Below are 17,000 nucleotides of genomic sequence, written 5' to 3'. Positions count from 1 at the left end.
TCTATCAAAGATTTTCTCTTTATACATTAAAATGGTCTAGTGACATAAAAGGTACTTTGATTGAGGTATTTTCATTCAAAGGTTCAATCTTTACTTATTAAAACACTCTTTGGGTCTTCAAAGGGAACTTGAATTTGTTTTACTCAAAATTCTAATTTTCTTTCAAAGATTCAATCTTTATACCTTAAAAAGGTCTAGTGACATAATCGGTACCTTGATTGAGGTGATTTTTTTTCAAAGATTTAATCTTTGCTCGTTAAAACACTCTTCGTGACATTAAAGGAATCTCAAATAAGTTTAACTCAAAACTCTCATTTTCTTTCAAAGATTTAATCTTTATACATTAAAATTGTCTATTGACATAATATGTACCTGGATAGAAATATTTTCATTCAAAGATTCAATCTTTACTCATTAAAACACTCTTCGGGACGTTAAAGGGATCTCGAATAAGTTTAACTCAAAACTCTCATTTTCATTCAAAGATTCAATCTTTTGAAATTAAAAAGGTCTAATGACATAATAGGTACCTTTATAGAGGTATTTTTATTCAAAGATTCAATCTTTTGTCATTAAAACACTCTTTGAGACTTCATAGGTAACTTGAATAAGTTAAACTCAAAACTCTCTCTTTCTTTCAAAGATTCAATCTTTATACAATAAAAAGGTCTAGTGACCTAATAGGTAACTTGTTTGAGGTAATTTCATTCAAAGATTCAATCTTTAGTCATTAAAATACTCTTCGTGACGTCAATGGGATATCGAATAAGTTTAACTCAAAACTCTAATTTTCTTTTTAAGATTTAACTATATACGTTAAAATGGTCGAGTGGCATAATAGGTTCCTTGATTTAAGTATTTTCATTCAAAGATTCAATCTTTACTCATTAAAACACTCGTCGAGACGGAAAAGGGAACTCGAATAAATTTAACTCAAAACTCTCATTTTCTTTCAAAGATTCAATCTTTATACATTAAAATGGTCTAGTGACATAATAAGCACCTTTATTGAGCTATTTTCATTCAAACATTCAGTCTTTAGTCATTAAGACGGTCTTCGCGACTTCAAAGGTAACTCGAATAAGTTAAACTCAAAACTTCCATTTTCTTTCAAAGATACCATCTTTATACATTAAAAAGGTCTACTAACATAGTAGGTACCTTGATTAAGCAAATTTTATTCAATGATTCTATCTTTACTGATTAAAACACTCATCATAACGTCAAAGAAACCACAAATAAATTTAACCCGAAACACTTATTTTCGTTGAAAGATTTAATCTTTATAAATTAAAATCATCTAGTGACATAAAAAGTACCTTGATTGAGATAATTTCATTCAAAGATTCAATCTTTACTCATTAAAACACTCTTCGAGACGTCAAAGGGATCATGAATAAGTTTAACTCAAAACTCTCGTGTTCTTTCAAAAAGTTGATCTTTATACATTAAAATGGCCTAGTGGCGCAATAGGTACCTTAATTTGAGGTATTTTCATTCAAAGATTCAATCGTTACTCATTAAAACACTCTTCTCAACTGCATACGTAACCCAAATAAGTTAAACTCAAAACTCTTATTTTCTATCAAAGATTTTCTCTTTATACATTAAAATGGTCTAGTGACATAAAAGGTACTTTGATTGAGGTAATTTCATTCAAAGATTCAATCCTTAGTCATTAAAACACTCTTCGTGACATCAAAGAGTTCTCGAATAAGTTTAACTTAAAACTCTCATTTTTTAACAAAGATTTCATCTTTATACGTTAAAATGGTCTAGTGACATAATAGGTACCTTGATTGAGGTATTTTCATTCAAAGATTCATTCTTTGATCATTAATACACTCTTCGGGACTTCATACGTAACTCGAAGAAGTTAAACTCAAAACTCTAATTTTCTTTCAAAGATTCAATCTTTATACATTAAAACGGTCTAGTGACAAAATAGGTATCTTGATTGAGGTAATTTCATTCAAACATTCAATCTTTACACATTAAAAACTCTTCGTGACGTCAAAGGGATTTCAAATAAATTTAACTCAAAACTCTTATTTTGTTTAAATGATTCGACCTTTATACATTTAAAAAGGTCCAGTGACATAATAGGTACCTTGATTGAGTAATTTGATTTAAAGATTCAATCTTTTCTCATTAAAACACTCTTCGAGATGTCAAAGGGATATCGAATAAGTTTAACTCAAAACTCCCATTTTCTTTCAAATATTCAATATTTACATCTTGAAATGGTTTAGTGAAATAACAAGTACCTTGATTGAGGTACTTTCATTCAAAGATTCAATCTTTGATCATTAAAATACTCTCCGGAACGTCAAAGGGAACTCAAATAAGTTTCACTCAAAACTCTCATTTTCATTCAAAGATTCAATCTTTAGTTATAAAAACACCTTTCGCGACTTCATAGGTAACTCGAACAAGTGAAACTCAAAACTCTCATTTTCTTACAAAGATTCAATCTTGATACACTAAAAAGTTCTCATGACATAATAGATACTTTGATTGGGGTAATTTCATTCAATAATTCAATCTTTACTCATTAAAACACTCTTCGTGACGTCAAAGTGATCTCGAATAAGTTTAACTCAAATTTTTCATTTTCTTTCAAAGATTCAATCCTTATACATTAAAATGGTCAAGTGAAATAATAGGAACCTTGATAGAGGTATTTTCATTCAAAGATTCAATCTTTGATCATTAAAACACTCTTCGGGACGTCAAAGGGAACTCGAATTAGTTCAACTGAAAACTCTCATTTTCTTTCAAAGATCCAATTTTTATACGTTAATAAGGTCTACTGACATATAGGTACCTTTATTGGGGTATTTTCATTTGAAGATTCGATCTTTAATCACAAAAACACTCTTCGCAACTCCATACGTCACACAAATAAGTAAAACTCAAAACTATCATTTTCTTTCAAAGATTCAATCATTACACATTAAAAAGGTCTAGTGACATAATTGGTACCTTGATTCAAGTAATTTCATTCAAAGATTTAAACCTTACTCATTAAAACACTCTCCGTGACGTCAAAAGAATCTCGAATAAGTTTAACTCAAAACTCTTATTTTCTATCAAAGATTTTATCTTTATACATTAAAATGGTCTAGTGACATAAAAGGTACTTTGATTAAGGTATTTTCATTCATAGATTCAACTTTACTTATTAAAACACTCTTTGGGTCCTCAAAGGGAACTTGAATATGTTTTACTCAAAATTCTAATTTTCTTTCAAAGATTCAATCTTTATACCTTAAAAAGGTCTAGTGACATAATCAGTCCCTTGATTGAGGTGATTTTTTTTCAAAGATTCAATCTTTGCTCATTAAAACACTCTTCGTGACATCAAAAGAATCTCGAATAAGTTTAACTCAAAACTCTCATTTTCTTTCAAAGATTTAATCTTTATACATTAAAATTGCCTATTGACGTAATAGGTACCTTGATAGAGGTATTTTCATTTAAAGATTCAATCTTTACTCATTAAAACACTCTTCGGGACGTTAAAGGGATCTCGAATAAGTTTGACTCAAAACTCTCATTTTCATTCAAAGATTCAATCTTTTGAAATTAAAAAGGTCTAATGACATAATAGGTACCTTTATAGAGGTATTTTTATTCAAAGATTCAATCTTTTGTCATTAAAACACTCTTTGAGACTTCATAGGTAACTTGAATAAGTTAAACTCAAAACTCTCTCTTTCTTTCAAAGATTCAATCTTTATACAATAAAAAGGTCTAGTGACCTAATAGGTAACTTGTTTGAGGTAATTTCATTCAAAGATTCAATCTTTAGTCATTAAAATACTCTTCGTGACGTCAATGGGATATCGAATAAGTTTAACTCAAAACTCTAATTTTCTTTTTAAGATTTAACTATATACGTTAAAATGGTCGAGTGGCATAATAGGTTCCTTGATTTAAGTATTTTCATTCAAAGATTCAATCTTTACTCATTAAAACACTCGTCGAGACGGAAAAGGGAACTCGAATAAATTTAACTCAAAACTCTCATTTTCTTTCAAAGATTCAATCTTTATACATTAAAATGGTCTAGTGACATAATAAGCACCTTTATTGAGCTACTTTCATTCAAACATTCAGTCTTTAGTCATTAAGACGGTCTTCGCGACTTCAAAGGTAACTCGAATAAGTTAAACTCAAAACTTTCATTTTCTTTCAAAGATACCATCTTTATACATTAAAAAGGTCTACTAACATAATAGGTACCTTGATTAAGCAAATTTTATTCAATGATTCTATCTTTACTGATTAAAACACTCATCATAACGTCAAAGAAACCACAAATAAATTTAACCCGAAACACTTATTTTCGTTGAAAGATTTAATCTTTATAAATTAAAATCATCTAGTGACATAAAAAGTACCTTGATTGAGATAATTTCATTCAAAGATTCAATCTTTACTCATTAAAACACTCTTCGAGACGTCAAAGGGATCATGAATAAGTTTAACTCAAAACTCTCGTGTTCTTTCAAAAAGTTGATCTTTATACATTAAAATGGCCTAGTGGCGCAATAGGTACCTTAATTTGAGGTATTTTCATTCAAAGATTCAATCGTTACTCATTAAAACACTCTTCTCAACTTCATACGTAACCCAAATAAGTTAAACTCAAAACTCTTATTTTCTATCAAAGATTTTCTCTTTATACATTAAAATGGTCTAGTGACATAAAAGGTACTTTGATTGAGGTAATTTCATTCAAAGATTCAATCCTTACTCATTAAAACACTCTTCGTGACATCAAAGAGTTCTCGAATAAGTTTAACTTAAAACTCTCATTTTTTAACAAAGATTTCATCTTTATACGTTAAAATGGTCTAGTGACATAATAGGTACCTTGATTGAGGTATTTTCATTCAAAGATTCATTCTTTGATCATTAATACACTCTTCTGGACTTCATACGTAACTCGAAGAAGTTAAACTCAAAACTCTAATTTTCTTTCAAAGATTCAATCTTTATACATTAAAACGGTCTAGTGACAAAATAGGTATCTTGATTGAGGTAATTTCATTCAAACATTCAATCTTTACACATTAAAAACTCTTCGTGACGTCAAAGGGATTTCAAATAAATTTAACTCAAAACTCTTATTTTGTTTAAATGATTCGACCTTTATACATTTAAAAAGGTCTAGTGACATAATAGGTACCTTGATTGAGTAATTTGATTTAAAGATTCAATCTTTTCTCATTAAAACACTCTTCGTGATGTCAAAGGGATATCGAATAAGTTTAACTCAAAACTCCCATTTTCTTTCAAATATTCAATATTTACATCTTGAAATGGTTTAGTGAAATAACAAGTACCTTGATTGAGGTACTTTCATTCAAAGATTCAATCTTTGATCATTAAAATACTCTCCGGAACGTCAAAGGGAACTCAAATAAGTTTCACTCAAAACTCTCATTTTCATTCAAAGATTCAATCTTCAGTTATAAAAACACCTTTCGCGACTTCATAGGTAACTCGAACAAGTGAAACTCAAAACTCTCATTTTCTTACAAAGATTCAATCTTGATACACTAAAAAGTTCTCATGACATAATAGATACTTTGATTGGGGTAATTTCATTCAACGAGAATTAGTTCAACTGAAAACTCTCATTTTCTTTCAAAGATCCAATTTTTATACGTTAATAAGGTCTACTGACATATAGGTACCTTTATTGGGGTATTTTCATTTGAAGATTCGATCTTTAATCACAAAAACACTCTTTGCAACTCCATACGTCACACAAATAAGTAAAACTCAAAACGATCATTTTCTTTCAAAGATTAAATCTTTCTACATTAAAAAGGTCTAGTGACATAATTGGTACCTCGATTTAGGTAATTTCATTCAAAGATTTAAACCTTACTCATTAAAACACTCTCCGTAACGTCAAAAGAATCTCGAATAAGTTTAACTTAAAAATCTTATTTTATATCAAATATTTTATCTTTATTCGTTAAAATGGTCTAGTGACATAAAAGGTACTTTGATTGAGGTATTTTCATTCAAAGATTCAATCTTTACTTATTAAAACACTATTTGGGTCCTCAAAGGGAACTAGAATATGTTTTACTCAAAAATCTCATTTTTTTTCAAAGATTCAATCTTTATACCTTAAAAAGGTCTAGTGACATAATCGGTACTTTGATTGAGGTGATTTTTTTCAAAGATTCAATCTTTGCTCATTAAAACACTCTTTGTGACGTCAAAGGGATCTCGAATAAGTTTAACTCAAAACTCTCATTTTCTTTCAAAGATTTAATCTTTATACATTAAAATTATCTATTCACATAATAGGTACCCTGATTGAGGTATTTTCATTCAAAGATTCAATCTTTACTCATTAAAACACTCTTCGGGACGTTAAAGGGATCTCGAATAAGTTTGACTCAAAACTCTCATTTTCATTCAAAGATTTAAACTTTAGAAATTAAAAAGGTCTAACGACATAATAGGTACCTTTATAGAGGTATTTTTATTCAAAGATTCAATCTTTAGTCATTAAAACACTCTTTGCGACTTCATAGGTAACTTGAATAAGTTAAACTCAAACTCTCTCACTTTCTTTAAAAGATTCAATCTTTATAAAATAAAAATGTCTAGTGACCTAATAGGTAACTTGTTTGAGGTAATTTCATATAAAAAATTCAATCTTTAGTCATTAAAATAATCTTCGTGACGTCAATGGGACATCAAATAAATTTAACTCAAAACTCTAATTTTCTTTTAAAGATTTAACTATATACGTTAAAATGGTCGAGTGGCATAATAGGTACCTTGATTTAGGTATTTTCATTCAAAGATTTAATCTTTACTTATTAAAACACACTTCGGGACGTCAAAGGGAACTCGAATAAATTTAACTCAAAACTCTTATTTTCTTTTAAAGATTCAATCTTTATACATTAAAATAGTCTAGTGATATAATAAGTACCTTTATTGAGCTATTTTCATTCAAACATTCAGTCTTTAGTCATTAACACGGTCTTCGCGACTTCATAGGTAACTCGAATAAGTTAAACTCAAAACTTTCATTTTCTTTCAAAGATTCCATCTTTATACATTAAAAAAGTCTAGTGACATAATAGGTACCTTGATTAAGCGAATTTTATTCAATGATTCTATCTTTACTCATTAAAACACTCATCATGACGTCAAAGAAATCTCAAATAAATTTAACTCAAAACCCTTATTTTCGTTGACAGATTTAATCATTATAAATTAAAATCATCTAGTGACATAAGAAGTACCTTGATTGAGATAATTTCATTCAAAGATTTAATCTTTACTCATTAAAACACTCTTCGAGATGTCATAGGGATCACGAATAAGTTTAACTCAAAACTCTCGTGTTCTTTCAAAAATTTGATCTTTATACATTAAAATGGTCTAGTAGCGCAATAGGTACCTTGATTTGAGGTATTTTCATTCAAAGATTCAATCGTTACTCATTAAAACACTATTCGCAACTTCAAACGTGACCTGAATAAGTTAAACTCAAAACTCTTATTTTCTATCAAAGATTTTCTCTATATACATTAAAATGGTCTAGTGACATAAAAGGTACTTTGATTGAGGTAATGTCATTCAAAGATTCAATCCTTACTCATTAAAACACTCTTCGTGACGTCAAAGAGTTCTCAAATAAGTTTAACTCAAAACTCTCATTTTTTAACAAAGATTTAATCTTTATACACTAAAATGGTCTAGTGACATAATAGGTACCTTGATTGAGGTATTTTCATTCAAAGATGCAATCCTTGATCATTAAAACACTCTTCGGGACTTTATACGTAACCCGAAGAAGTTAAACTCAAAACTCTAATTTTCTTTCAAAGATTCAATCCTTATACATTAAAACGGTCTAGTGACAAAATAGATATCTTGATTGAGGTAATTTCATGCAAACATTCAATCTTTACTCATTAAAAACTCTTCGTGACGTCAAAGGGATCTCAAATAAATTTAACTCAAAACTCTCATTTTGTTTAAATGATTCGACCTTTTACACATTTAAAAAGGTCTAGTGACATAATAGGTACCTTGATTGAGGTAATTTCATTTAAAGATTCAATCTTTTCTCATTAAAACACTCTTCGTGATGTCAAAGGAATCTCGAATAAGTTTAACTCAAAACTCCCATTTTCTTTCAAATATTCAATCTTTACACCTTAAAATGGTTTAGTGAAATAAGAGGTACCTTGATTGAGGTATTTTCATTCAAAGACTCAATCTTTGATCATTAAAACACTTTCCAGAACATCAAAGGGAACTCAAATAAGTTTCACTCAAAACTCTTATTTTCATTCAAAGATTCAATCTTCAGTTATAAAAACACCCTTCGCGACTTCATAGGTAACTCGAACAAGTGAAACTAAAAACTCCCATTTTCTTACAAAGATTAAATCTTGATACACTAAAAAGTTCTCGTGACATAATAGATACTTTGATTGAGGTAATTTCATTCAACGATTCAATCTTTACTTATTAAAACACTCTTCATGACGTCAAAGTGATCTCGAATAAGTTTAACACAAATCTTTCATTTTCTTTCAAAGATTCAATCCTTATACATTAAAATGGTCTAGTGAAATAATAGAAACCTTGATAGAGGTATTTTCATTCAAAGATTCAATCTTTGATCATTAAAACACTCTTCGTGATGTCAAATGGAACCCGAATTAGTTCAACTGAAAACTCTCATTTTCTTTCAAAGATTCAATTTTTATTCGTTAATAAGCTCTACTGACATATAGGTACCTTTATTGAGGTATTTTCATTCGAAGATTCGATCTTTAGTCACTAAAACACTCTTCGCAACTCCATACGTCACGCAAATAAGTAAAACTCAAAACGATCATTTTCTTTCAAAGATTAAATCTTTCTACATTAAAAAGGTCTAGTGACATAATTGGTACCTCGATTCAGGTAATTTCATTCGAAGATTTAAACCTTACTCATTAAAATACTCTCCGTAATGTCAAAAGAATCTCGAATAAGTTTAACTCAAAACTCTTATTTTCTATCAAATATTTTATCTTTATCCGTTAAAATGGTCTAGTGACATAAAAGGTACTTTGATTGAGGTATTTTCATTCAAAGATTCAATCTTTACTTATTAAAATACTCTTTGGCTCCTCAAAGGGAACTTGAATATGTTTTACTCAAAATTCTCATTTTCTTTCAAAGATTCAATCTTTATACCTGAAAAAGGTCTAGTGACATAATCGGTACCTTGATTGAGGTGATTTTTTTTCAAAGATTCAATCTTTGCTCATTAAAACACTCTTTGTGACGTCAAAGGGATCTCGAATAAGTTTAACTCAAAACTCTCATTTTCTTTCAAAGATTTAATCTTTATACATTAAAATTGTCTATTGATATAATAGGTACTTGATTGAGGTATTTTCATTCAAAGATACAATCATTACTCATTAAAACACTCTTCGAGACGTTAAAGGGATCTCGAATAAGTTTGACTCAAAACTCTCATTTTCATTCAAAGATTCAAACTTTAGAAATTAAAAAGGTCTAATGACATAATAGGTACCTTTATAGAGGTATTTTTATTCAAAGATTTAATCTTTAGTCATTAAAACACTCTTTGCGACTTCATAGGTAACTTGAATAAGTTAAACTCAAAACGCTCACTTTCTTTCAAAGATTTAATCTTTATACAATAAAAAAGTCTAGTGACCTATTAGGTAACTTGTTTGAGGTAATTTCATATAAAAAATTCAATCTTTAGTTATTAAAATAATCTTCGTGACGTCAATGGGATATCGAATAAGTTTAACTCAAAACTCTAATTTTCTTTTAAAGATTTAACTATATACGTTAAAATGGTTGAGTGGCATAATAGGTACCTTGATTTAGGTATTTTCATTCAAAGATTTAATCTCTACTCATTAAAACACAGTTCGGGACGTCAAGGGGAACTCGAATAAATTTAACTCAAAACTCTCATTTTCTTTCAAAGATTCAATCTTTATACATTAAAATGGTCTAGTGATATAATAAGTACCTTTATTGAGCTATTTTTTTCAATGATTCTATCTTTACTCATTAAAACACTCATCATGACGTCAAAGAAATCTCAAATAAATTTAACTCGAAACTCTTATTTTGCGTTGATAGATTTAATCTTTATAAATTAAAATCATCTAGTGACATAAGAAGTACCTTGATTGAGATAACTTCATTCAAAGATTCAATCTTTACTCATTAAAACACTCTGCGAGACGTCAAAGGGATCACGAATAAGTTTAACACAAAACTTTGGTGTTCTTTCAAAAATTTGATCTTTATGCATTAAAATGGTCTACTGGCATAATAGGTTCCTTGATTTGAGGTATTTTCATTCAAAATTTCAATCGTTACTCATTAAAACACTCTTCGCAACTTCATACGTAACCCGAATAAGTTAAACTCAAAACTCTTATTTTCTATCAAAGATTTTGTCTTTATACATTAAAATTGTCTAGTGACATAAAAGGTACTTTGATTGAGGTAATTTCATTTAAAGATTCAATCCTTAACCATTAAAACACTCTTCGTGACGTCAAAGAGTTCTCGAATAAGTTTAACTCAAAACTCTCATTTTTTAACAAAGATTTAATCTTTACACATTAAAATGGTTTAGTGACATAATAGGTACCTTGATTGAGGTATTTTCATTCAAAGATTCATTCTTTGATTATTAAAACACTCTTCGGGACTTCATACGTAACCCGAAGAAATTAAACTCAAAACTCTCATTTTCGTTTAACGATTCAATCTTTATACATTAAAACGGTCTAGTGACAAAATAGGTATCTTGATTGGCGTAATTTCATTCAAACATTCAATCTTTACCCATTAAAAACTCTTTGTGATGTCAAAGGGATCTCAAATAAATTTAACTCAAATCTCTCATTTTCTTTCACAGATTCAACCCTTATACATTAAAATGGTCTAGTGAAATAATAGGAACCTTGATAGAAGTATATTCATTCAAAGATTCAATCTTTGATCATTAAAACACTCTTCGGGATGTCAAAGGGAACTCGAATTAGTACAACTGAAAGCTCTCATTTTCTTTCAAAGATTCAATTTTTATAAGTTAATAAGGTCTACTGACATATAGGCACCTTTATTGAGGTATTTACATTCGAAGATTCAATCTTTAGTCACTAAAACACTCTTCGCAACTCCATACGTCACGCAAATAAGTAAAACCCAAAACTATCATTTTTTTTCAAAAATTCAATCTTTACACATTAAAATGGTCTCTTGACATAATAGGTACCTTGATTGAGGTATTTTCATTCAAAGATTCATTCTTTGATCATTAAAACACTCTTCTGGACTTCATACGTAACCCGAAGAAGTTAAACTCAAAACTCTTATTTTCTTTCAAAGATTCAATATTTATACATTAAAAAGGTCTAGTGACAGATTAGGAACCTTGATTGAGGTAATTTCAATCAAAGATTCAATCATTACTCATTAAAACACTCTTCGTGACGTCAAAGGGATCTCCAACAAATTTAATTCAAAACTTACATTTTGTTTAAAGGATTCGACCTTTATACATTTAAAAAGGTCTAGTGACATAATAGGTACCTTAATTAAGGTAATTTCATTTAAAGATTCAATCTTTTCTCATTAAAATACTCTTCGTGATGTCAAAGGGATCTCGAATAAGTTTAACTCAAAACTCCCATTTTCTTTCAAAGATTCAACATTTACACCTTAAAATGGTTTAGTGAAATAACAGGTACCTTGATTGAGGTATTTTCATTCAAAGATTCAATCTTTGATCATTAAAACACTCTTCGAAACGTCAAAAGGAACTCGAATAAGTTTCACTCAAAACTCTCATTTGCATTCAAAGATTCAATCTTTAGTTATAAAAACACCCTTCGCGACTTCATAGGTAACTCGAACAAGTGAAACTCAAAACTCTTATTTTCTTACAAAGATTCAATCTTAATACACTAAAAAGTTCCGTTAACATAATAGATACTTTGATTAAGGTAATTTCATTCAATGATTCAATCTTTACTCTTTAAAACACTCTTCGTGACGTCCAAGTGATCTCGAATAAGTTTAACTCAAATCTCTCATTTTCTTTCATAGATTCAAACCTTATACATTAAAATGGTCAAGTGAAATAATAGGAACCTTGATAGAAGTATATTCATTCAAAGATTCAATCTTTGATCATTAAAACACTCTTCGGGATGTCAAAGGGAACTCGAATTAGTACAACTGAAAACTCTCATTTTCTTTCAAATATTCAATTTTTATAAGTTAATAAGGTCTACTGACATATAGGTACCTTTATTGAGGTATTTACATTCAAAGATTCGATCTTTAGTCACTAAAACACTCTTCGCAACTCCATACGTCACGCAAATAAGTAAAACTCAAAACTATCATTTTCTTTCAAAGATTCTATCTTTATACATTAAAAAGGTCTAGTAACATAATTGGTACCTCGATTCAGGTAATTTCATTCAAAAAAATTTAAACTTTACTCATTAAAACACTCTCCGTGACGTCAAAAGAATCTCGAATAAGTTTAACTCAAAAATCTTATTTTCTATCAAAGATTTTATCTTTATACATTAGAATGGTCTAATGACAAAAAAGGTACGTTGATTGAGGTATTTTCATTCAAAGATTCAATCTTTACTTATTAAAACACTCTTTGAGTCCTCAAAGGGAACTTGAATATGTTTTACTCAAAATTCTCATTTTCTTTCAAAGATTCAATCTTTATACCTTAAAAAGGTCTTGTGACATAATCAGTACCTTGATTGAGGTGATTTTTTTCAAAGATTCAATCTTTACTCATTAAAACACTCTTCATGACGTCAAAGGGATCTCGAATAAGTTTAACTCAAAACTCTCATTTTCTTTCAAAGATTTAATCTTTATACATTAAAATTGTCTATTGACATAATAGGTACCTTGATTGAGGTATTTTCATTCATTGATTCAATCTTTACTCATTAAAACACTCTTCGGGACGTTAAAGGGATCTCGAATAAGTTTGACTTAAAACTCTCATTTTCATTCAAAGATTTAATCTTTAGAAATTAAAAAGGTCTAATGACATAATAGGTACCTTTATAGAGGTATTTTTATTCAAAGATTCAATCTTTAGTCATTAAAACACTCTTTGCGACTTCATAGGTAACTTGAATAAGTTAAACTCAAAACTCTCACTTTCTTTCCAAGCTTCAATCTCTATACAATAAAAAGTTCTAATGACCTAATAGGTAACTTGTTTGAGGTAATTTCATTCAAAGATTCAATCTTTAGTCATTAAAATACTCTTCATGACGTCAATGGGATATCAAATAAGTTTAACTCAAAACTCTAATTTTCTTTTAAAGATTTAACTATATACATTAAAATGGTCGAGTGGTATAATAGGTACCTTGATTTAGGTATTTTCATTCAAAGATTTAATCTTTACTCATTAAAAAACTCTTCGGGACGTCAAAGGGAACTCGAATAAATTAAACTCAAAAGTCTCATTTTCTTTCAATGATTCAATCTTTATACATTAAAATGGTCTAGTGACATAATAAGCACCTTTGTTAAGGTATTTTCATTCAAACATTCAGTCTTTAGTCATTAAAATAGTCTTCGCGACTTCATAGGTAACTCGAATAAGTTAAACTCAAAACTTTCATTTTCTTTCAAAGATTCCGTCTTTATATATTAAAAAGGTCTACTGACGCAATAGGTATCTTGATTGAGCGAATTTTATTCAATGATTCTATCTTTACTCATTAAAACACTCATTATGACGTCAAAGGGATCTCAAATAAATTTAACTTGAAACTCTCATTTTCGTTGAAAGATTTAATCTTTATAAATTAAAATCATCTAGTGATATAAAAAGTACCTTGATTGAGATAATTTCATTTAAAGATTCAATCTTTACTCATTAAAACACTCTTCGAGACGTCAAAGGGATCACGAATAAGTTTAACTCAAAACTCTCGTGTTCTTTAAAAAAATTTGATCTTTCTACATTAAAATGGTCTAGTGGCGTAATAGGTACCTTGATTTGAGCTATTTCTATTCAAAGATTCAATCGTTACTCATTAAAACACTCTTCGCGACTTCATATGTAACCCGAATAAGTTAAACTCAAAACTCTTATTTTCTATCAAAGATTTTCTCTTTATACATTAAAATGGTCTAGTGACATAAAAGGTACTTCGATTGAGGTAATTTCATTCAAAGATTCAATCCTTACTCATTAAAACAGTCTTCGTGACGTCAAAGAGTTCTCGAATAAGTTTAACTCAAAACTCTCATTTTTTAACAAAGATTTAATCTTTATACATTAAAATGGTCTAGTGACATAATAGGTACCTTGATTGAGGTATTTTCATTTAAAGATTCATTCTTTGATCATTAAAACACTCTTCGGGACTTCATACGTAACTCGGAGAAGTTAAACTCAAAACTCTCATTTTCTTTCAAAGATTCAATCTTTATACATTAAAACGGTCAAGTGACAAAATAGGTATCTTGATTGAGGTAATTTCATTCAAACATTCAATCTTTGCTCATTAAAAACTCTTCGTGACGTCAAAGGGATCTCGAATAAATTTAACTCAAAACTCTCATTTTGTTTAAAAGATTCGACCTTTATACATTTAAAAAGGTCTAGTGACATAATAGGTACCTTGATTGAGGTAATTTCATTCAAAGATTCAATCTTTTCTCATTAAAACACTCTTCGTGATGTCAAAGGGATCTCGAATAAGTTTAACTCAAAAGTCCCATTTTCTTTCAAAGATTCAATCTTTACACATTAAAATGGTTTAGTGAAATAATAGGTACCTTGATTGAGGTATTTTCATTCAAAGATTCAATCTTTGATCATTAAAACACTCTTTGGAACGTTAAAGGGAATCGAATAAGTTTCACTCAAAACTCTCATTTCATTCAAAGATTCAATCTCTAGTTATAAAAACACCCTTCGCGACTTCATAGGTAACTCGAACAAGTAAAACTCAAAACTTTCATTTTCTTACAAAGATTCAATCTTGATACACTAAAAAGTTCTCGTGACATAATCCAATTAAATTTAGAAAATATCTGGACTTTTAATTGATTTACTAATATTTAATTTGAGGCACACTTTAAAAATAATTTTTCCGTTTTCCAATAAGTGCCCTCTAATTAATTAATAATCAAATCCAATTAATTTTCATCATTCAATTAATATAAATCAGGTCATTTATATAAAAATTATGGATCCCATGCATGAACAATAATAATTAGCATTTAATTATTCCATGGATCACATACAAAAATAAATAATAGATAAAGCAAATTAAATGGCCAATAGATTTAGCTTTGAACATTTAATTGCTCTAAGTATTACGCGAGGGTCAATCAAAGGCTTATGAACACCTTCAGGGAGTTGGTACACACCTAGAGAAGCACGACAGCACTTGGAACGCACCTAGAAGGTCTTGCATGCGCTAGCCCCCGCCCCTGAAGGGTCACAGCGCGTGCCACGTGTTCCCATGCGCTTGCATGCGCTGAAGGGATGATGTAGCGCGTCCCACGCGCGTTTGGGAGGTTGTTAGCTTGTTCCACGCGCTAGCACGCACCAGCTGGCACCTGTTACCTATACGTGTGCGTTTCACGTGCTTTCCCATTAGGAGTGTATAGTGCACACCATAACTACGCCACACAGTATCATCTCTTGTCTCTCTGATCACGATCCAAAGGCTACTGGTGCACGCGCATGTGGACCGCGCCACACCGGATCAGCCGCCAACCCTTCCGACGACTCCTACGCCAGCGGCGAGAGTCCGGTGGCCGAAAAATCACCGTAAATTCCAGAAAATAATTTAAAAATTTTTCAGAAAATTAAATTAAGCCCAAAAAATTCCAAAAAAAATTGTAAAAAATTCTGAAAAAATTCCAAAAAATTCTTGAAGCCTAATTTAACCCTTTTGGACCTTCTTGAAGTTTCATAGCATCCTTTGATGAAGATTACATGGTTTTAAAAAATATTTACACTTGAAAAATATTGAAAAAAATTAAATTACATCATTGAATTTTTAAATGGCTAAATCAAAGCCTTAATTACATTCATCCAAAGATAAAATTACATTTAATTTATAAGTTTCATCCATGGCCCAAAAAAAAAATATCATCATCCATTCACAATTATACATACATCATCATCATGTATTAATATATATCAACATATTAAATCATACATCAACATACATCAATAAATATATATATGCATATATAATTTGGATCCATGAATGATGATTTTCATAAAAACTTAATCTCTCTTAATGAATCAAACCATGCTCTGATACCACTGTTGGGAAACGTGCAAGTTTTAAAAAAAATTTTGGGGGATTTTCATACATAGATTTTGATTCATTACATAGAGACAAATTTTATGCAAAAATAAAATATGATGTATCATTCAATTCATAGATTGAATACTTAGATCAAAGGTTTGAGTAAACCTTTAAATCTTTCCTCTAAAGTGAATGTTCTCACTTATTGTAAATCCGTTTCTTAGATGCCTCTTACATGGATCTCCATCTTCTTGGTAATGATCTTGCCATTAAGAATCACACATATACATTGATGAATGACCTCGGAGCCAAAGCTTGTGGTAGCCTCCTTTAGAAGAGAAAGCAAACCCTAAAATCTAGGGAGAGAAAATATATTATTTCTTTTCTCCTAAAAGTCTCATTTAGAATATACATGGACCCATGTATATATACGCAACATCAAAATAAGAAAAGAAAACAATAAATCTTTCTCAATCTCTAATTCATATATCTCAATTCTAATAGGACTCCAATATTAACTTGGGCTATGGGTGAGAATCCTTTCGGCTTGCTATTTTCTTGGCTACTCTAAATTAATAATTGGTCTGGTCCATTAAATCATGGACCAAATTCAAT

This window comes from Cornus florida, unplaced genomic scaffold (genome assembly GCF_030987335.1).
Source record: "Cornus florida cultivar Cherokee Brave unplaced genomic scaffold, ASM3098733v1 CherokeeBrave_3.0.0_Hap2_Chr09, whole genome shotgun sequence".
In the NCBI taxonomy this organism is placed as follows: domain Eukaryota; kingdom Viridiplantae; phylum Streptophyta; class Magnoliopsida; order Cornales; family Cornaceae; genus Cornus; species Cornus florida.
The sequence above is the reverse complement of the archived record's forward strand: the minus strand, read 5'-3'. Positions refer to the sequence as shown.